This window comes from Varroa jacobsoni, unplaced genomic scaffold (genome assembly GCF_002532875.2).
Source record: "Varroa jacobsoni isolate VJ856 unplaced genomic scaffold, vjacob_1.0 scaffold_568, whole genome shotgun sequence".
NCBI classification, from domain to species: Eukaryota; Metazoa; Arthropoda; class Arachnida; order Mesostigmata; family Varroidae; genus Varroa; species Varroa jacobsoni.
The window spans coordinates 48,799-70,431 of record NW_019213470.1 but is presented as its reverse complement, the minus strand read 5'-3'; the positions used below and the strand labels follow the sequence as shown (position 1 = coordinate 70,431).

Genomic DNA, 21,633 nt, shown 5'->3' with positions numbered 1-21,633 from the left:
GGGCTCGTTAGCTACTTTCTATTCTAGCGGAATTCCCAAACAGTCTATCGTAAATAGAAACGTAGATGAGCTTTTTCCATGTAGCTAATATCTGCTGCTGTAGAAACTGATGAACGACTCATTAGCGTTGAGCACGAAGAGGCATCGATGCCTGTTATGAAGGCTATGAAAGATGAAGGCTATGAAAGACGGTAGAAAATGTAAGACGATTAAAAAATTTGGTTAGTCTGAACGCGTTTCATCTGCCTGTCTACTATCATGCTTCTACACTGCATGCTCGCTTGTGTTTCTATGCTTAATATTAGCTAAACCTAATCATTTGAGCATTTTTCATTGCATGTATTAAGGTAAGGCAAAGGTTAGCTGGAGTATCACTTTACGGTGGAGGTCCTCCCTACAACCGTAAGACAGTGAAGTCGCTCTCCAATCAGCCAGAAAACCTGCGTGCTCTTAGAAGTTCTCTGGTGATCGTTTAAGTTTGTTCTTTACGAGCTGACCTCATTTTCCGATGATCTGCCATAGAGAAACACGCCTTGAAATACTACCGTAATACATTTCTGATTCAATCAATACCCTAACGTGTGCTTGTACTTACACAAACGAAGCATATTTATTTTCGCCCAATGAAGGTCAACTAAAAGGTCCCTTTTAAAAACATTCGTGTCTGTCATCCATTTGTTTATTGGCAGTAGAATATTTCTTTTAAAGTGAAGCTTAGAGTGGGTTATTCGTTGCGGAAGACCCGCCGCAGTATGAGAGAGGTCTCGTACTACCACAAAAAAAACTTATAATTTGTATGAGACCCACTTGGCCGTCAGTTATTCTAGTTAAGTGACAGTAAAAAAAAAAGGGATATTATGAACACTCGTGAAATCTATTCATAATCGATAGGCAGTATCCGAAGCACGTGGGCAGATTTTTTTTATAACCAATTCCATAATTGCTCACATCACATGAACGACCGCGGTCACGTATCCTCATATATGAGTATTTCGTGTGTATACTACCTTATCAAGAAATTAGGGGAAACACTTTAGGATCTCGTCGTGCAGCCAGGGTATTATATATGCGCCGGCCGGTCAGCCACCGGATGATGTTGAGAGCTATTGTTGTTAACTTTATGGAGCAGCTTAGCGTGCTTGCTTACGGCCTAGAATAGATCGCCAGTCGCGAAGACGGTGCAGGATGAGCAGATTGTCGGCGCTCTTTTTGGACTACCTCCACGGAGGCGTCGAAGGATCGTTATGTCACCTCTGTAATAGTGGCCCGAAGTGCAGTATCATTACGTAAGGTTATCGAGTAACAGCAAGGGGGGTACGTGTGTTTGCATGTATGTAATAGACCACGATTCCTTCTGAGATAAAGCGTGAGATATAACAATTAACGGCTATTTCTGGAGTGAGCGTGCCTGTACTCAAGTACGCCGTTAGGTCTCTCCTTTTCGTCGTATTTGGGTCTTAAAATTTATCTTTCGTTCTGATATATATTTTTTCATAATTTTCCCGTATTTCTTCTTGATGACTACATTTAGTCGCAATAATAACCGTGATCAAATAATGGAAGCATAACTTCGAACCTCCACTTTCACGTCAAAGGTCGACGTTCTTAATTTCTTTTTATCTATAGAGAATTGCTTATGAAAACGAAAGATTGCATCTCTTGATTCGTTTAAATAAAAGCCAGCCCTCGAAACAAGCATTTTCGCAAGGATCGCATTTCACAGCAGACGACCTACAAGTCTCCAATTATTTCCTTTGGTCGCCGTCACCTTTACTTGTTTAGCCAGCGCTGTTACGTTTCTATTCGTTTAGAGGTCATCTTCGTCGAATTTTTTCGTTATTCCTGATCCGTTGCTCCGGAACTCCATTGCTTACATCCCCTCAATGTCGGACGCCCAGCTCCTTTCTTCGAGTGCGCTAATTGTTATGTAGCAGCTACGCCATAAATAGCGGCGTAAGATGGCAGTTCCTTTTGAGAATACTAAACGCTTCGGATCTACTTAATAAAAAAGATCAAGATCTAGAATCTCCGGTTGACTTCTGAGAATGGCCAGTGAAGATATGGCCGAAAGGAGTTGTTGCGCTAAAGAAGAGAACGGACAGGAACAGGAACGATTGGCATTGATAATTCACGGCATCCATGCGTCACGTTAGTTTTTAGCGATGTTGGCGGCCATGAGTGAAAGAGCCTTGCGATAGCCGGTCCGGAAGGCCTCGAATGCGCGTACAATCGAGGTAAATTGATATCTCGAAAAGGAAAGCCTCTTGGGAGCTGTTTGATGGTTCGGGTTGCCAGGAGTAGTTTAAGCACGCAGCAAATCGTGACAGGTGGCCGGCTTGCCTGTTTTTCTCGCCGAAGCTGAGTGGTCGCGTCGGGTAATATAGGGTTGACGACGGTTTTGCTGTTTGCTACTTACTTCGTAACGAAAGTGGTCTTATTCTTGGTACAGGTTTTAGAAACAGCAGAATAACAGCGCGGGTGTTAGATGTGAGCAAGCGCGAATGCGGTAGCGACTGCCATCGCAACTCTGCCGACGTTGACGACCATTGAGCCAAACAGTGCAACTTGTAGCCCGCTATGACAGGGAAGATGCCGGCGACCTTCCATAATCCTTGGACTGCGCTTACTTCGACTTTCTTCCCCTTGCTTCTTCCAGGTTTACACTTTCCTGTATCCTCTAGACCAACCTCACTGGAGAAGTGGTTGTTAAAGAATACCAGGGGAACCAACCCGCAACCTCTTGTTAAATCCGAGCGGTAGGCAGCTTTCCTCAAATATAAATAGATTTAGTAGAGTACAAACGTACCTAGACGAAACTAGAGTTATACATTAGTTGGTCGGACTGACCATCGCCACTGATCGCCTATACTAAGCCCAAAGTACCATGCTCGCCACCCAGATCATCATCGACCCTCGCCTTTATCGGCAAAGAGCAAGTCGTACCGCAATTCGGTGCTTGCAATGTTTAAGGAAACATGGTTTATCCGGATGGCTCTCAACGCAGATGTCGCTGCACTGTACAATATAAGCGAATTGTTGGTTGCGTATTTGCGTTCAGCAGCTTCCTGTTGATTTATCTCTTGAGTTACTGCTACTGCCGCCCCACTCAGCACTGGGTGCTGCCCTTTCCAGTTCTCGAGTGCACGGTGACGAGGCCCTTTACTTACTACGGCACCGCTTCGGCTGCCAGCTGCCCACCCGCACGAGCGAGCACCGACCCTTTCCCGAACTTTGGGCCATGCTGTGGCGCCTCTTGCCAACCAGGCGCGCGTTCGGCCCGATGAGTGAGTCAGTGCGCGAAAGAAGACGAGACAGCCGCTAGCTTCAAGCGCGCTTCTGCCGTTGTACTGAGCACGCTGTACGTCTGATGCCCGGTGTCCGCCGGTTCACACGTTCCGCCAGTAGCGCATCGGAGCATCACTTAATTGGTCACTCGGTGATCGGTGCTTTGGGGTATTAGTTTGACTGAACTGAGAGTGGTACAGTTGTGTCGTTGTACTGCCACAACGCAAAATTGGCTGGACATAGAGTGGATTTGCTATTGACGTCACGTTACTGTCAACAAACAAAAAAAACGCAGCGTCATAGTTTCGAAGCAAAGGGCATTGCCAGCAGCCATTACGCCGGCCAATAGGATAACAATGCACCGATCAGCTGGCTATGTCTGGGCAATTTCTGTAGCTCTGACTCTGATCGAGGCTGACGGATCGCACCTAAAATGATCGTCAGGTCTCGCCATTTATCACCACCTTGCTGTTAGTGTCATTTAAGTTTCTTGAATGGCTGTTATCGTTGTCTTATCGATGGCTGGCTAGAGCGCAAGCCGAATCGAGTTTGCCAATTGCTTCATGTGTTGCAGCTCCGAGTGAGGTTAGGTTAGATCTAGAAGTGATAGTTCTTCCAATGAGCCAATTTAAATAGTTAGCGGTCAATGAGTACGAGCATCTGCGATAAGATGTACCGTATTGTATAGTGAGAAGTGCCTTAACGTATAATTCCTTATCCGTTATGTACAAAGTGTAGGCGTTGTGCTATTGCTGTAGCTTACGACGAAGTTCTGATTGTTCAGATTTGACTCTCTTCTACTGACCATTTGACCGACCGCAACTACGAGATAGTCGTCGAGATTCTCGTTCTCAATGGTGGTATTTTATGGCGATTATGGGTTCAGTAATGAGTCGAGGCTTCTTGCATAAGTAGGACTAAGTTTCGTTGATTACGCTCGAATTTCGTTATTTTGTTTTGTTATTGAAGGCCGCCGATGGACATGTGTTTTCTGAAGGCAAGTATAGTGTTAATGTGCTACAACATCGAAGCAGAGTGACTGTTCTAAGCTGTAATTCGGATTGTTTTCGAGTTGGACGAATTCACTGCGAACACGACATAGTTTAAGAGGTTTAGCTTGTATTTGCGTGTCGTTGGTTGGTTGGTTGCCGTACCGGGATTACGTACGAATGCCACCGACTTTCCAATACCTTCTTCGGTTTATTTTTGTCGAATATGAGACACGCCTCATCCAATTAGCACAACATATAGACAGAAGAGGCATTTGTGATGTGAATGGTGTTTCTTGAGGACGGAAAACGATAGAAAACTTGGTAAAACAATCGTGAAACGTAGTTTTTTTAAGTACTAGTGCGTATTGTTCGTTTTGTGAACTGTTAAACAATATCGAGGTGCGCGTCGAAGACTTAGCGAAAATAACTAACGGTGCTTCGAACTGAGCAGCAGTTTTCTTAGAAAACTTATGCAGTTATTGGATGCGGGTCGCATGAAGTCTGCAGCGTCTCTTTTTCTGTGTCCACTATCTACGGTCACTGCGAATTTTTTTTTGTGACTGAGTGAAACTGTCAGTTTAGCCAGTTTTCGGTGGCAGACGCCCGTTTTTTTTTTGGTAACCCTATTGCTTCCCTTTGTCACCTTGACGCGGACGTTGTCACGTCTGCTCGGTGTATCTTAAGCCGCTAAGGACTGCCTCGATAGGCCGGGCCATTACTAGAGCCAACGGTCAGAGGCCTGGAGACACTTGATGTCGATCAAAGAACGAATGGCGCCCCGCAACTGGTTCCGTAGCCTGAGCTACTCCGGCGTGTCGAGTAGTTCGAATCGGGAGCGGAGCCTGCGAAGTTCGCGGGGCACTGTCGCCTCGGATCATAATCCCGGCGTTGTTCTGAAGGGCGTTCTGAAGTTCCACTCGTTACAGGTATAATCTTCAGGCAAACTAGGTGTACAGTGACTATATTTACAGATTAGAGTCGATCAAGTATTTTCGTATGTATATTCGTTTTGCTTATTTATATCGCTTTGAATCCCACCAACCTGTGTATGCTCCGTATTTTATATGAACATTGTTGTGTAAGCTAGCTGTTATAAGTTGTTTTTGTTCCTCGAAAAAACTTGTCATCCTTCGGGAAATAACCCAAAAAAATAGCCACTTTCTTTTCTTATTGTTGTAGTTGTTCTTATGATGAACTTTGCAAATGTCTGGCTGGATATATGCTACTGTGTATACTAAATATATGCATGATTAGAGAACGATTTTCTAGCATTGTTCAAACGGTCGTTTGCCCGTATTTGCTAAACTCTATTAAGAATAGTCTATTAACAGTAGATTTTTACAATATGGCGAGCATTATTTTCTTATCGAGTGGTTTTCTTCATATATTTGATAGTGAACCTGCAATCTTTTATATATGTGTTAGTGAGCAATGCTTCGCAGAATCACTGCTAGAGCTTTATTAAATCATTCTATTTATATACGACATGAATTAAGACGGTGATTATCTCGACGAGAACAGCACACAACGATACCGTACGCAGAGAATATTATCATTGATTCGTATATGACTCGTCCAGGGCTGGTAGATTCATTATCCAGTGGTGAAGATAAGAAACTAGACCCTCAGTTACGACCGTCACCTCCTGCGATCGGTCACGGTAATTGTAGTAGTTATAGCTACATAGTGTGAGCCTTAGGTCAGCGGTTTCCCTCATGATACATGATCATTAATTTCGCTGCGACTTGACTTAGCGTATCTCTTTTATCTTCATTTGTGTGCATCTAGCTCATGTAATCATCATTGGATATTCTTTCGAAATGACAACGTTATAGTTATATCTTTTTCAATAGAAAAGTGAGCGCTTGTGTATAGGTCCAGTGGCCTGTGTAGTAAAACATCGGGCAAGCAAAACGTATGAATATGTCGGAAGGATGCGAGAGACTGTGAGTGATGAAATGATGTATTGCATTACGTCTATAATAGATAAATTGAGCGGACCGATCGATATTGCTCAAGTAAGCTAGTTTTTAATGATGAAAGAAGGCATGCTATGATTATAAAAGAAACGTGAGTTTTCGGCGGCGTGTCAGCTATTCGTTCCCTTTGATACGAATGATACATTGGTTAGCATTATATTTGGTCGTAGTAATGTGAGACGCTTTAGATGTTCCGGATTGGGAATACAAGATTGTTCGGTTATCCATATAGATCTTGACGTTCTCTCGTTTTTTTCAACGGTTTGGTGCCTCCGAAATCCTATTCCAGAAATGTAATGCTTCTCGATCGTTAACGTCTTCTATTACTTTTCCTTTAAAGAAAAAAGCTTTAATAGCTATATCGAATAGCTGACGTATCCAGCGGAACCGTACGGTAGTGATCCAATGATGATTGTGCCGAATGTTTACTCGTGTCACGTGTTTGGTCCGACAAACTAATGAGCCTAGTAAGGACTATGGCAAGGTCAATAGCAATAGCGTTAAAGGTGATCCGGCTAGATACGGGATTTGCTTCTAGTGAGTTCGAGTTACGGCTAATTTCGGTGAACAGATTGGTCTAAAGTTGTTGATAGCTATCATAATTTCGAAATCGGCCGTTGGCGCCAGCAGAATATCGGATAACTATTCAATCTTATCGATTTTCCATTAACATCAATGAAAAACACAACTGTGACGTGGACACCCTCAAGTAGTAAACATATCACGTGATAATAGTAATAATATTCTACTCTTGCCAAGTCATACGGTGTTCTAACTATTGAAGCTTTGTGCCCTTTCTTAACTTCGGTCCCTTTTCCTGGTAACTTTGTTTGTTCTGGGAGGCGGTGATTAAAGCGTTGCGTCGCCGACAGACTTAACAGACTGAATATCAGCTGTGTCGCAACTATTCCGTAAATATAACAGAATAGCTAAGCTGCTGCTGTTGTTGTTAATGTGAGTCTCTGTACATTTGTGCGTATTTAGCCCTTCGATACCTCGACTCGATTCATGTATGTTTCATATCTCGTCTCAAAGGCGAATTACTTGGATGTTTATGTAGATATGCTGGATAACATGTTTTTTTCTATATCATTGTTATATCGTCGTTCACAGCTTAGTCGCAGTCGAAGTCAAGAGGGAAACAGAGTTGTACAGTCGAGTAAGCTCGAGCGAGCCCGTAGATAATCCTGTGTAGACAAAATCGTCAAAATTACGTTTCTATATTGCGTCACAGACTGCCAGAAGGAAGCGTTGAGATTTGGACCAGCGATGGTTGTTATTTATGTTCACGTAGCAACGCACAAATAGCGTATTAGCCACTTAAATTGCATCGCTTACGATCATCAGAACTAGCGCTTGAAGTTACTTGGACAAATCCTGTGTGATAGGTCATATTGTAGTAGACGCAGGCGCAGGCGAGGCCTATTGCTATTTGCAGGACCGCTAGGAAGGAATGTATTCCGTTAATTATTTTTATTGTGTAGTTACATTGGCTTTTGTTGTTTTCCGTATAATTTGCCACAATATAATTGGGTGTAATTTGCCCCAGCATTTTTGTGAACTTAATAATTATAGCAATTTAGTCTTCCTGTTGACACTGAAAAACGTAACGCGATGAGGAGTACGATAATAATTACTCTAGTAATAAATATGGTAATTATTATAATAGTAGTAATGGTCCTTGTCTCGTCAAGTACACAGTGATTCATGGTCTCACAGATGGTTATTTCCTGCTGGGAGCAATTGTTGGCGAGCCTCATTCAGGTTGGGAACTAATGTCCAGCTATTTGTCGACATGATTGGCTATTCGCGTGATGCAAATAATTTTCTTTTTGTCACTCATTGTACTGCATAACCGTAAAGTTTGCAAATATGTTTGACTGATTGCCACCCTTACTCGCTGCGTCTGTTGTCACGTTATCAAAGTATCAAAGTGACAGGCTTCTGCGGATTTGAACAGCTATTGGAAAACATCATATCCAAAGGTACAGTCCGGTGTACCTAGGTAGCGGACAAGGTTTAGAAGCACTGCTGACATGTCAAGAAAATATTATTGATGAGGTAAAGAGCGGTTTCCTGACAGAATTAGCAGCTTTCTGGAGTTGCTTAGTTTAATTCTGGGTGTTGGATTCCTTTGCAAAATGTCTGATGTTAAGGCTGTGCACCCTGCCTATTCTGTTCGGCTACGGTAATGACAGGAACCCCTTTCGTAGTCACGAGTTCCGAGTCAGATGAAGCCAATCGGGTTTGGTTTTCTCACAGTGTGCGGAAGCTTGCGAAGCCCTTTCGTAGTCATGGCAGTTGTAGTAGCGATAGAAGCGACGAAAGCTTAATAGCATTTAATTAGCCTGGGAACCTAACAGTGTGGGCTGAGGCTAATGGAACGCAAAGGGTTGGTCGTCAATAGAACTATGTATTCGAATCATGTATAGGAAACTGGAGAATTGCAGAAGGCAAGGAAAGAGTGCGAAAAAAGGCTGGTCGGGCCACTGGAAACACTACATCAGTAGCTGTTTGGTCATTGTAAAGTAGGTTCTCACAGGTTGGAAATGTGGCTTCTAGCAACAGAAAGAGAAAATAAAAGGAGAAAGAATAGGTTAGCCTGACTTAAACACGAAATGGAGGTAAGGGACTGAGGTGGCTGGCCACCAACTTAACAAGCTGCGTGTGGGGTGCGGGAGGAGTGCGAAGGTGAGTGTATGCAAGATGGCAGAAGCGGACACCTGTCATAACCAGTGGAGGCGGTTAGGGCAACAAAAAAGTATCGAAATGAGCGAATTGAGGGAGACAGTCATTCGACTCTCAATTGTCAGTCAGTTGCTGACGGTGGTAGATGAAAGAAGCCTTGTCGAACGCCTTGACGCTCGCGCGGTAAGTTAGTGACTTAGTCAACGTCACGTTCGCCAAAATTCTCCCGCTCTAACGAACGGCGCTGATTAGGTCCTAAAATATCACTAGTTCCTTCCATTCGAGTACCCGGGCTGGTCGAACTACTTCCCTTACGCCTTCTCATCCATTTGCTCCAGTCATTTTGCCACATCCTTTTCCGCCGCCGCTAACAGCCACTCCTTTGTCCAACAGACGCCCACCGACAGTGGAAAAGGCCACATTGCAATCTGTATTTGGTACCTAACTGACCACTGCTTCCATCCCCACCTGTTTTCAGACCCGGCCTTTCCTGAAGCAGAACAATCCAGTTGGTTTTATTATCTCTGCGCATCTGCTTGGTTTTCGTCTAGCCACTTTGTCCTTTTCGTCTTGTTCGCTATCTCTAATGCATATTAGGGAGACGCAAAGCCAGTGTGGTCCCTCATCCTGCGTAGATTATGCTTAATTGAATTTGTTCTGCTCGAACTAATATTAGACAGATTGATGGACATGCAGCATTGGGAGCGGAGGCGGCAACGAAGAAACGATTGGCGAAGAACAGACAGACCCACCGAGTATCTCTACAGCATAGGACCAATACATACGCATGTACACCCATGCATACTTGCTAACATTCGTACGATTGTACAAATACAAACACGTAGCTAACGCGAGATAATTCACACGCACGGGTGGCAGTCGAGAGCTTCTCGGAAGAAGCCAGCTCTATCTGTTCTTCTCACTCTGTGGCACTATGTGAGACGTGGGAAGCAGGTCTGGAAAGCGCAAAGCACGCGCAAGGAAAGATTTGTGAGCCCTAGGTGTTGAGCGAACCAGGGTCGCCAGGGCCTGAGGGCAACCATTGACTAATACAAATATAATAAGCTTCCAAGCGCATTACTAAAGAAAACTTCCTATACTATGTTGCTTTATAGCTATTCTGGTAGATAGCTGGGGGATAAGAGAGTCGTAACGGCTGCTCCTAGAGTGCCTGTAATATGCAGCGACGTGTCAATAGTGCGCGGTTCGAAGCAGCGCGAATTGAGCCATTTCGGCTAGGATGGTGTGACCGGTTTGCTTGTAGGCAGCTGCGGCCGGCGCTGCAGTCCCTCAACCTCCCCTGGTTTAGCTCTTCGATGAAGGAATTAGTAGTACGCTTAACTACCTTCTAATTTTTTAAATTATTTGGACAGGGGCAAACGGAAAACTGGAAAGGCATTATACGGAGCAAAAAATAGATCCCTACTTTGTACGGCAGCGGCTTCGACTGCTTGCAAAGGCAGTAGCACGGGAAGGCAGAGGACTCAATAGCTCTGTATTTTCTCACCGGACTTATCAGGTTCGGCCTGGCTTTTCGTCCTTTTAGAACGACGTCCTCTATTCCAACAATGGAACCAGCCGATACGAATCCTTGAAGGCGGCAGCAGTACGAAATGTCTGGCAAAGATTCTCGGGAGTCAACCGCGTAAGGGCAAAAGGCGAAGCATAACTATCGACTTCAACAGACAAGAACCGGCCTCTTGTGAGAGAATGGCACCGCATAGCATCGTTCTATTGCCGTGCTGCTTAAAACAGCAGGAGCCAGCATTGCGGTCGGTGCAGCTTTCGGACGTGCCCATTCCGTCGTGTACAATACATTCTGTATAGAGGTAGTAGTGGTGTGACGCTAACGAAACAAAGAGGCGCTTTTGCCGTGGGCTGTCTACGAGATGCACAGCTACACACGGACTCACATTAGACGTATGAATCTAAGTCAGAGAAGTGAAAAGTTACTATCTAAATTGTTCTAGTAAGACCTGCCGTACATCTGTACTTTTCTGTGCTCGTAGTTCGTTGTACTCGATGGTTATTCCCTCGTGGTCCTTCAGCCTTTCGTTATCATTACGATTAGCCGTTCAAACAACTCTACTTTCAATTGCTGATTGTCTTTATACGAAGACGGGGCTGAGAGTTTCTGCTGTAATTGCTTCTATTCGCAATGGGGGAAAAACAGCACGAAGAGTAAGTAAGGCCAGTAATAACAACAACGGCAGCGTGAATGTGTGTGTATTGGTTTGTTCGTTTGTGCGTAATGAGGTTCGCGTCCGTTAGAGAAGCAACAGCACAAGCAGTACTTACCAGATACGATAGTAGCATCAAAGAGCTTTCTTTTTTGGTGCGCATGTGCAGCGGGATTGTTGCACAGCTGGTGCACAAAACAAGCGATGTTTGCCCGCTAACGATCGTTTTGCCGTCCGAAGAGAAGCGACAACGGATTGAGCCGCGGAACCATTAGCGGCGCTGCTTGTGGTGTTCCGCAGTTCGCTGTTCCGGTTCTAAGACAGTTTGTCGATGGATGGGTCATCTGGTGCTGGGTACTCGAAATGTAGACCAGTTTAGTTGACTCGAGGTCGTACTAAATGGCTGCGAAGGAGCCATCTTTTGGATAGGTCCGCTCCCTTCGGCACGTGCTCCTTCTGGGAATGCGTGATCTATGCCTGCACGAACGTGCAGTGTACAGTTCTACATACGCACGCGTTTGAATGACCACATTTCAACATTTATAGTAGGGCTGACGGACGTGAGGTCGCGCGCGGCTGGTAAGCTGATACTGGCCGGCTGACCGGCGGATTCTAAAAATGTAAAAATGTCTTTACGATACTGTTTGAACGTGGTATTGGTTGGCTGATAAATTTGAATAATAGAATGATCGCCTAGTATCAGTTGTAACGTTCGTAGGATTTGAATGTTCTCCATATAAGCATAATAATTTTGTTCTTATTATATATATATATAGTGTATATATATATATATGTATGTACTGTCATGACCAATGTTTAGCTAAATGGCTTTGACGTCGCATATCCCAGGGGAACATGAATCGCGTCGGATCAGCGTTATCATTTGAAAGCCGGAGTTTGGCAGTAATTGACGTACTAAATTATTGGAATGCCTTTCTTCTTGTGTGTCCTGAAGATGAGCAATATTTTTGCAAACATCGTAAATATATTTTTTGCAATTTTATTACGACGAAGACAAACTCTACCGAAGTCTGTAAGAAATGTGTGTTATCAAGTGGAAACAACGGCCCAAATACGTTTCTGTCGCTCTGATTCTAGAAATTTCGATATGAAACGAACTTTTCGTAAAAAGTTAAGAGACTTATTACAAAAAAACAGATAAGCAAGACCTACAGCTTAATAGCTATAATATCCTCCAGGAACTAAAGTCCACCGCCAAACAACCAGTTTTAAACCGTTTAAAAGGAGCTGACTACAAAAGAGGCACGATATTTGGGTGTCATGTAAAATGTATGCGAAATCATTTACTTGATCGTATTTCCATCTACAAAACTTCGTAGGAACGAAACACAATTCTAAAGCCATGGCGATATAAGGTGCATCACATACGACAATAATTCAATCAATAGAGAATATTTCCTATAATTTGTGGTAAAGCCTAGAATGACACCAAAGAAGGTGGTGCTATGTATTTGGTGGGATCAATAAGAAATTGTGCATTATGAGTCGCTGCGGACCGGCAGAGCCATTGATTTTGATCTCTAATTTAAAAGCAATCGACCCGAACTATGAAGCAGAGAAAGCGTTGTCTTCCACCGTGAGAATACTAGACCACAATCTCATCTTTATCTACACAAAAAAACGGGAAGGCATCTCCCGCATAGCCTGGACCTTGCGTCATTAGACTAATATTTGTTTCGGCCTCTGCTAAATTGTTTCAATGAAGGGACGTAAGGGGCGCAAGAGCCACAGAATTTATAGTGATGGTATATATATACACACGAATAGTTGGAGTAGACGAATCTATTTAAATGATACAGCTATTCTTTTTGACTAGTTGCTCCAAGCCGTTCTTCTTTCCACCCAGTATTTAGCTATTCTGATCAGAAAGTCTTGAAAACAGGATCTACCGTCAATATTGGCCACGGTCGTCAACCGTCTGTTGGTATTGTACTCTGAATGAATGCCGGTTTGAGAGCCTGTAAATATGGATAAGCTGCACCCACCGCTGTTCAGCCACCTGCCACCGTCCACGTGAATGATGAATTCATATATAGTTACATACAGTTACCTCGTTCTGGTGTGCTCCGCAGCGATACAATTACGCTCACCCCTAGCGCACTGAAGTGACTAAAAACAATTTGGCATGGTATAGAGCAGAGTCGGACTTGGTTGTTAAATGAAGTTTTAATTCGGCCGATCTACAGGTTGTACCTATAGCGTCTGTCGGTCTTGGCCGGGGGTATGGGCGCGAATCCGTGTGCGTACTGCGTCTGTATGTGTGTGTGTGTGTGTGTACGCTACGGACGGACGAACGATCGTTCGTCCTGCGCTCGCTGGCTATTCCGCCTAATGCTTGGAGTAGGCTTACGCTGCTAAGTAGCAGGCAAAAATGATTTGTGTACCATGATTGTAATGCAGTTTCGGTTGCTGCAGCCGTTGATTTACTGTTTGACGCGCGTTAGGATAATAAAGTGCTGCATTGTGGCCTCGAGCATTGTACATTGCAGTAGGACGAAAGGCATTGCGTGGTTCATAGCTAGACATCGCCTTTAATTGTACAATGATGTTAGGAGAGCGGATGGCAAATTTCGTGGGCGCTATTATTGCCATGCTTGTTGCACCGCACACAAAAACCAAGGGCTCTACTGGAATGAATTGAACCGTAATTCGCTCTGCTGTGCCACAGTCGGCGCCTCCACTGCGATTACACCCTTCAGCAGAAAGCGTCTGAGTTAAAAGAGAAGTTTACGATGGAGAACTTCCCTTGTCATTTGGTTGAAAGGAGCTTGGATGATGGCAGACAGATGATTGGATGATTTGGAGATGGCAGACAGGGATTTGAGGAGTAATTTTAGTGGGCAGGCAGACGAAGACATATAATAGTAAAAATAGGGTTTATAAAGGGAGAGTACGTAGCAGCAGGTTGAGTGAGTTGTTGAGTGCTGGATGGCGAACGGCCGTAGTACTTACGTTATTAGAGGGATATATATGTATGTACAAGTAATATAGACAAAAGTGTGTATACATAGTAGACAATCACCCTGACAAACAGTGAAGGTTGTCAATATTGTTAATTCTGAACTGCAGCTGGGATGCCATACAACTGCTACGCAGTCTATGGCAAAAATGGATAGCTTATTTTGTTGGCTTTTGGCTGTTTAACGACGCATGATTAATATTAGCAATGAATGTATAATGAGTTATTTCATTCGACCTTTTCCTTTTGTTGGTATATTATAACATTATGTAGGTGTAAAAGGACGGAGAAGTAGTTTTCGGGGTTGTTAGTGTATCTGTTTTATGCAATATGCCATGCCTTTTGGGTTACCGACCCATCTTACACACAGCCCAACGACGATGTCATCAACAACAGCGTGTAATAAATATTCATTTACAAAGAGTTCTGAGATTGTTTCCTTTTCGTCCGATCTGTGTCAAGGATATTTACTCTTTTTGTACAGAGTGGTGAAACAACCTATTTATTATTATTTAAGCCGCAGAAATTTTCATCATAGGTACCATGTTGTCTCATCGTAATGAAAGTTACCTCTACGGGACTCCCTGTCCGGCCCGAAATGGTTAAGACTTGCCAAGTACACATTTCAAAAACGAGTTTATTCAGGAATTAAGTATCTATTAAGCGAGATCTAAGTATCTATTAAGCGAGATCTGAGCTTTCGGAAAAAAAGCTGCAGTTAATTGAATACCGAAGTGTATAATTAGACTGTTTTCTTAAAAATAGCCCACTGTACTCCTTATATTGGCCGACTTTATATTGATTAATCATAACCTCTATAGAAGCCATACCGGTACCGGCTCAGCAATGCTGTTCTATGTGTATATATAACTTCTGTTTATTTTATGATACCCTAATGCATAGAGCGGGAACGCACATTGTCTGCAGCCCGATCGATTTTCACTAAATATAGCTTAACTGAAGGAGGTCGCTATTGCTTTGACGCCATTTGCAAATGTCTTGGACACCCGACGTAGAGTCAGCCGTTGCTTTTCCACCTCAGGTCCTGACGACAGCAACGGTTGTGGAGGCAGAACGGCAGATTTGAGCGGCGTCCAATAACGAGTAGTCCCCGCTGACCATCCAGGCCTTTGGTACAGTTTCGAATAGATTTGACGCCCGATCTTTTGCATTCCCGCCCGCACAATATACGCTTCTGTGGCGCACTTATTCTACAGTGTAGTCTTCCGATTTCCCTGAAAGTTTTTGGCAACAGATTGTAGAAGCCGACGAGGCCATGGAAAACAAAAAAAAAAAAAATCTGTGACTTCATTTAAATAGCCCGGTAACATATTCCTCCGTATTTGCACTGAGTTTGTTTTACGATGATTTTACGGCACTAACGATAGTATCTGTTATTAAAATTATAGTATTTCAAGTCAGTCAGATAATTAGATAGATCTAACAAATTCAACCCGGTAACTCATCTCTCAACCGCGTCTGAACAGTTACTAGATATTATGTATTAGGCATCATTACATACAAGGACATCATTACGTATGTCCACATAGCTTGCAACGGTAATACCAAATGTCGAATATTCAGCACTCTTTGCTCTCTTAGCCAGTGTGACGAGCCCGTAAGCCGTCCGCGCCTCTTGTCGTAGAGACAAAAGGGTAAAATATCAACTGCCTATCGCGACTACTTGCACCGCTTCTTTCAGTATAGCCGTAAGAGTTCTGTTCTAAACTCGTTCTAGTTAAGCTGTGACCATCGCCATCGCCATCGCCCCGCGAGAAGCTCTAATTGGCGCGTTTCACTGCCGCTGCGAGCGAAAGGGGCGTAGTCTTGATTTTGTACCCTTCTGCAATCAGCATTAGTGAAGAGGCAGTCTATATGCTGTCGCAGAGCAAAAATGTTGCCATAAAATGGGGCGGGAACCTATTTTCATTGCGAATCACCATTGCATTTTTTGATTCAGGGCTGTTCAAAGCGTTCAGTTATGCCGCTCGTGCATCCATGGCGCGCGGTTCAATGCAGTAGTTTAGGCCGCTTCCTTTCCTTATAGTGCCCTGCTGATCCGCTCAAGGTCCTGCTATAGGTGGTTTGTTTTTCGCCTTATCTGTTCCCGTACAACGCTGGAACGGCGACCAGTCTGTAGATGGCGACTCATTTGGTGCTGGTTCGTCAATTGGATTAACAAGTAATTGTGTCTATGCGTTTGTGTTACGTCCTGATTGTGCGCGCTTCAATAGAGCTTGTAGCTTATTTTTATGGATAATTTCGTTAGATGTGAACAGAGGACAGAAAGTAAGAGTGTCGCGTCGGCGAGCCTATGCATCTTGAAATATGCGTCAAATGGTAGTGTGTGGATACAATAATATACGGTCACGATGACAATCAGTGCTGATTTGGGTCGTGTTATACCAGATCGATCATATAGCAAGTAGTGCACAGTGCAAAACTCTTGGGTCTAGCAAACATCAAATTGCGCCTGTTGCCTAATGAGTTAGGCTAATTTGTGCCTAAAATTAGGTAAGCACTAGTTATGCGGTTGCTTAGCATTGTGTTATATCGAGCAGTTGAAGTCGAAAACCGTCAGGAGTGAAGGATGGACTCGGAGTGAACGAAGCATTCTGATCGCTCATTGCAAAAGTGGATAGGATCACTAAAATGTCGAGTTCTGCCGAAGCGCGACAGGGCTTCTTCCGAAGGTGTATGGGTGCTCACGCGCGCCTATTCAAGGTGCGCTCTTTACATACCCACTTCGTATTCCCGTCGTATAAAAAAGTGTTATCGACGATCTAGCTGACTGCTAACGCAGAAACTGTCTAACTCCTGTTATCGTCATGTAAAGCCAAAAAAAGCTATTATCGGACCGTTTTGGCTTGATTTGCATGCGTCTAATTTCCATCTGTAGCTAGGATTATTGGGACCAGTGGTTTTTTAGTGTTCTACCAGGCATTGCTTGCAACTGGTTAGCCTGAAAAACATAGTAGATACAAATAAATTTCTAGCCACCATCAGACGGTAAACCCCTAGGCAAGCCCTGTTTCCTAAAAAGACGCGTATCTTAATGTATTGCATTATATATATATGACTCTATATGCGTAGACAGTGTGCATTGCACTCATGCGACGGTATGCTACACTACGCTGTGGTTCGACTCATTAAATTTAGCATCGTAACGGCGGAGGCGGACATTGGCTTCGTGTTGTGTCCCTGGCGGGTTTTTGTTACTGGGCCCCGTTTCGACCGTTTAGTAGAAGCCTGCGTTAGGTACCAGGTGAACTTTCTGCGTCTTCACTGATCCCACACATATGTCTGCATGATGTACGGCCATGAACGACACATATGCTTTACACGGGTACACTCATTGTGGCTCATCATGCGTGATACTGTCCGGCTATGCGGCATGGGAGCAAAGTTTTGTCGGTAATTCTTCCTTCTCATTCCCGAATATAAAGAATTGATATGAAATGTCGCCACAGCCGATAATAATGTTTCAAATGGCCGTGTCATCACGCAAGCAATTCAGCTAGTAATGAACGATTGTGATGGCACCTTCGGCAACTACAGCTCTTTGACTCGCTGTAACCATGCTCTACTCGTTTTTCTTCTTGTCACCTTTAGCGTCGTTCCGTGTCCGTCTGCCATACTACAACGATAGGGAACCGCCTCAAATCCTTGAAACGCCTAGGCCGCCTGGTGGACCCTCATTTGTTTCCCCGCTATTCCGCTCCTAATCCCACTCGCCAGTCTCTCACCGTTTGCAGCACCACCGCCGCCGCCACAACGGTTTCTCGTCCTTTCTTTTTTCCTGTTACTGCCGCATCCTGCTGCCCATGTACAATTCCACTTGTGTTCTTTCGCCCGATCGCGCCCACTTCATCTTCTAGACGGCGTTTACTGCGGAAGGTTCACGAGGCGATCGGTGCTCGTAGAGGTCCTTTGCGTTTGCCGGCGCCTTTCTCCGGCCTGTGAGCACGCGTTCTGGTTTCAAATGAGCTTCTAGAGATTTTCTAGAGGATTTCATCAGACGAAAGACGGAATGACAAGCCAGCGAGATAAAGACAGAAAGGGAGAGAGAAGCGTTGCTAGGGAACGTATGTATTGACAGAAAAGATGGGATGTAGCGGGCGAACACGATAACGCGACAAAAATGACCAAGACTCTGTCTCATTTGATCTCAGCTTGTTTACCCACTGCTATACCGGTTCTGCTTCTGCCGCTTATGTTTGGCGAAATGATGGGAACCGCACGCCGGCCTTTAGATATGCAGGTTTAGCTTATAGATAGAAAAAAGGGGCCTTGGACCGAAAAGGAGCAGCCGGAGATGACAGGGCCTGTTTCGTATGGTGCATTACCTCCAGTAGCGTGGTAGCACCTATTCAAAAACCCAATTTCATCGCAAGTCTTTCTTTGGGAATCGATGCTCGCAAAAAGTGAATGCTTGAACTGCTAGCTGTCTTTTAGCTGCTACTGCAGTATGAAGCTCTGCCACCGAGAGGGGACTCATAGTGAAACGAAAGCAAAGTGACGACAAAATTTGGGAAAACAGAATTCTGCGAAAGATAAGTGCGGCCTTAACTCTATCGCTTTAACATACGTATCACGACGATGGCGGTAGCGCCTGTAGAAGGATTTTTTCGTTCATTGGCAGGTGACGGCTGCATTGGTGGTAATTTAAAAGATTCCAAGATTGTGAGCCTTGGCTGGTGGAACGGACCAAGTGCATAAATGCCTCAACCCATCGTCACGGTTACTGTTGAAAGGACGAAGCAACAAATTGAGGGGATAAACGTCGAATTTCGAAAACAGGCAAAAGAGCATTTATCATCAAACGTACCACTACCGCAACCTGGTGTCTGTGGCCATAGCTGCCGATATCTACTAAGAGCAGGTAGGGGGCGACTCCCAACGTGTCCAGCCGTTATGCTTATTTGCCTAGCTGCATTGCTGTGAGAGGCTATGTATGCCTGTCATGGACACGCGACACAGAGATGCCCGATAGCTCGATACCTGCTTGTTCGTTTATTAGAATTCAAATTCAATTAGAACACGAAGAAAAATTTGTCCCAGCGGATCGGGAATACATATTACAGCGCAATTAGTGGTGTGAAGGAAGGAACTTGTAAGAGGAAAAAGTTGAAAGACCATGAATGGCACCCTGTCGACGGGTACGCGATGTGAATGTGGCATGTAGGAGAATCAGCAGGTAAAGAGGAAGATAATTTCGTGCTATGTTTTAGCAAAATTGTCTCAATCAAAGGTATCTCTTCTATTATTGCTCGCATTCGATACGCTAACGGCTAATTCGCTGCAGTATGCTCATGCTTTTTCTTAGCCAAGTAAGCCTATAATAAAGATATATGTTAATCGTATCATTTGTTGAGGTGTCTGCGAATGCTGTTTGGCACTGATTTTTTATATAGAGGCCAACGCTTCCCTAAAGTACAAATTGTTTTTTTCCGAATCGGTCGCAATACTGATAAGGTGGCGACGGCTTTGAACTGTAACAGCAGCAGCAGGAATTCGCAGTTCGGCCGATTTCGTTTAGGGTGTCCCATGTACGCTTCACTAGCCTTTATAGGATCGTCGATTGGCCGACCTATATCCGTTGGTAGACAATACCTCTATGAGCTCAACTCGAAACCATAACATGCGTTATATTGGGCATTTATTCTATTGGTCGTTTTACTGCTTAGTAAAGCCATACCCTCATGAGCTTTGGATGCTGCCTCTCAGACGATGGTGAGCAATACTTGGGTCGACTACTGACAATCCGGCATTCAAACGCAATACCTTCTTTTCTACCTCTCAGGCCCTTAAGACAAGTAAACATACACAAACAGACATGATCCCGCTTCAGATCTGGTTAACAAGACCGCTGTTATGACAATAAATTCGTTTTTGCGCCAGTCTGCCGTTTCTCCGTCCTTCGCCGTACCCCGAGTCTCACGGGCTCAACGAAGTATCTTTTCAAAAAGCCGACCAGTAAAAACAGTAACGGCGCTGAGAGGCAATTTCGTAACGGAGACGCCGCCGGCGGCAATACTTAGCTCTGTTTTTGATCTGCATTCGCCTCATCGAATTGGACAACACGTCCGGGACACCGCGCCGGCACAGACCTACGACCTCCTCACGCACCGCCGCATACGTCAGACTCTGTATACTTAGTTCTGCAGCCGGTTAGCTTTTGGACGCTGTGTCTGTATTGTGTGAAAGTACCGATTTGCAGCTACTCGGATGGGCCAACGAGTCCGATGAGATTCAATGAGCCTTCTACGGCAAAATGGGGCTGCCTTGCTCTGTCTGTATTGGAAGGAGACCGACGGTTTTCGTGGGTTCAAGCGGGCACGTCGTTTCAATCATAAACTATGCCCCGAAAGAGTGGCTCAAACAGCCGATATCATACGAACGAGCACGAAGAAACTGGATAAAAAGTGAAAGTTGGATCGGAGCTGCGGTGTGAGGCAAAAGCAGAACGAGTGCACGTGTCGAAAAATAGCGGCGAGAGCCGATGATGGCACCGGCGACGAATAATTTGGCAGAGATATTTCTCTCCAGTCGGTGTTACTGAGTTTGGGAAAATGAAGTTGAAGAAGCGTGACGCCTGTCTGCTCCTATGAAATTCGAAAGGGCCGAGGCAGCGTGTACACAATGTCGGCACGCGTGTATACTTGGTGTAGATGCTTCGTGCAGAATTAGTCACTTGTACAACACTGAAAAGCACAATGCAGGCAATGTTATTTCGATCTTTGTTATTCTCTACAGACATAACCCTAATTGCCGTATACTTATATACAGCTAACATTGATAAAACTATGTATATATATATATACAGGTGGATTAACTTCCAGCTGTCAGATGCTTAGTTATTCGATAAGACAGTTTTAACATGATAATATGGCATCAGTTACAAGCGACCTTGTCTTGAATGCGTCGCGCTATGACCCGAACGATTCAAGCTGAACTGATAGCTGCGATCGAGTATTTAGAACTATCTGATGTAAATAGCGGCAGTGGGATTCTTGAGAAAACATAAAGATAGAATCCAACCATACACCTGTCCAACGATTTATATAGCTCGAGACCAGATGAACAGCACCTACTCGCTTGCATATTTTGCAGTAATGACGCAACGGCTACTAAACGGTCTATCACCCGTTCTGAGGTTTTCTTGATGATCATTTATATTGTCACTGCCTGACTCTGTTTACTCGGTGGTACTTTTGTATATAACAAAAATTTTGTCGACCATTTCGCTACGGTGTATGCCAAGTATACCCACTACCTTTCCCAATATGCCGGATCTACTTGGGGCGCTTCATCGTTCGTGTTGTCTGACGACACCGAGTGACTATATCGTACAGTATTTTTGTACTGCAATCTGCTAGTCCTATTGGTCCTAGTGAAGTATTTGGCATAGTAGATTTTGGCCCGATCTGACTGCTCTGTGATAGTTTTGTGAAATGTCTTTGACTATGCAGTCATAGTCTTGCCTTCTGTCCGCCTCTATTCCTTACTCTGTCCTGTACTTGTCTCTA

The 21,633-nt window shown here is 44.3% G+C and overlaps 1 protein-coding gene and 1 long non-coding RNA gene across 4 annotated transcripts in view; one reads left to right on the top strand and one right to left on the bottom strand.

Annotated features, from left to right (window-relative positions):
- Window positions 1–21,633, top strand: part of trio (trio Rho guanine nucleotide exchange factor) — a 119,709-nt gene that overhangs the window by 50,842 nt on the left and 47,234 nt on the right. The gene's annotated exons all lie outside the window — the stretch shown is intronic.
- On the bottom strand, window positions 19,749–21,381 carry LOC147753311 (uncharacterized). The gene is made up of 2 exons (XR_015311592.1): window positions 21,199–21,381; window positions 19,749–20,808 (listed from the first exon to the last, which is right to left on the bottom strand). It is a non-coding gene; the product is annotated as an uncharacterized LOC147753311 (long non-coding RNA).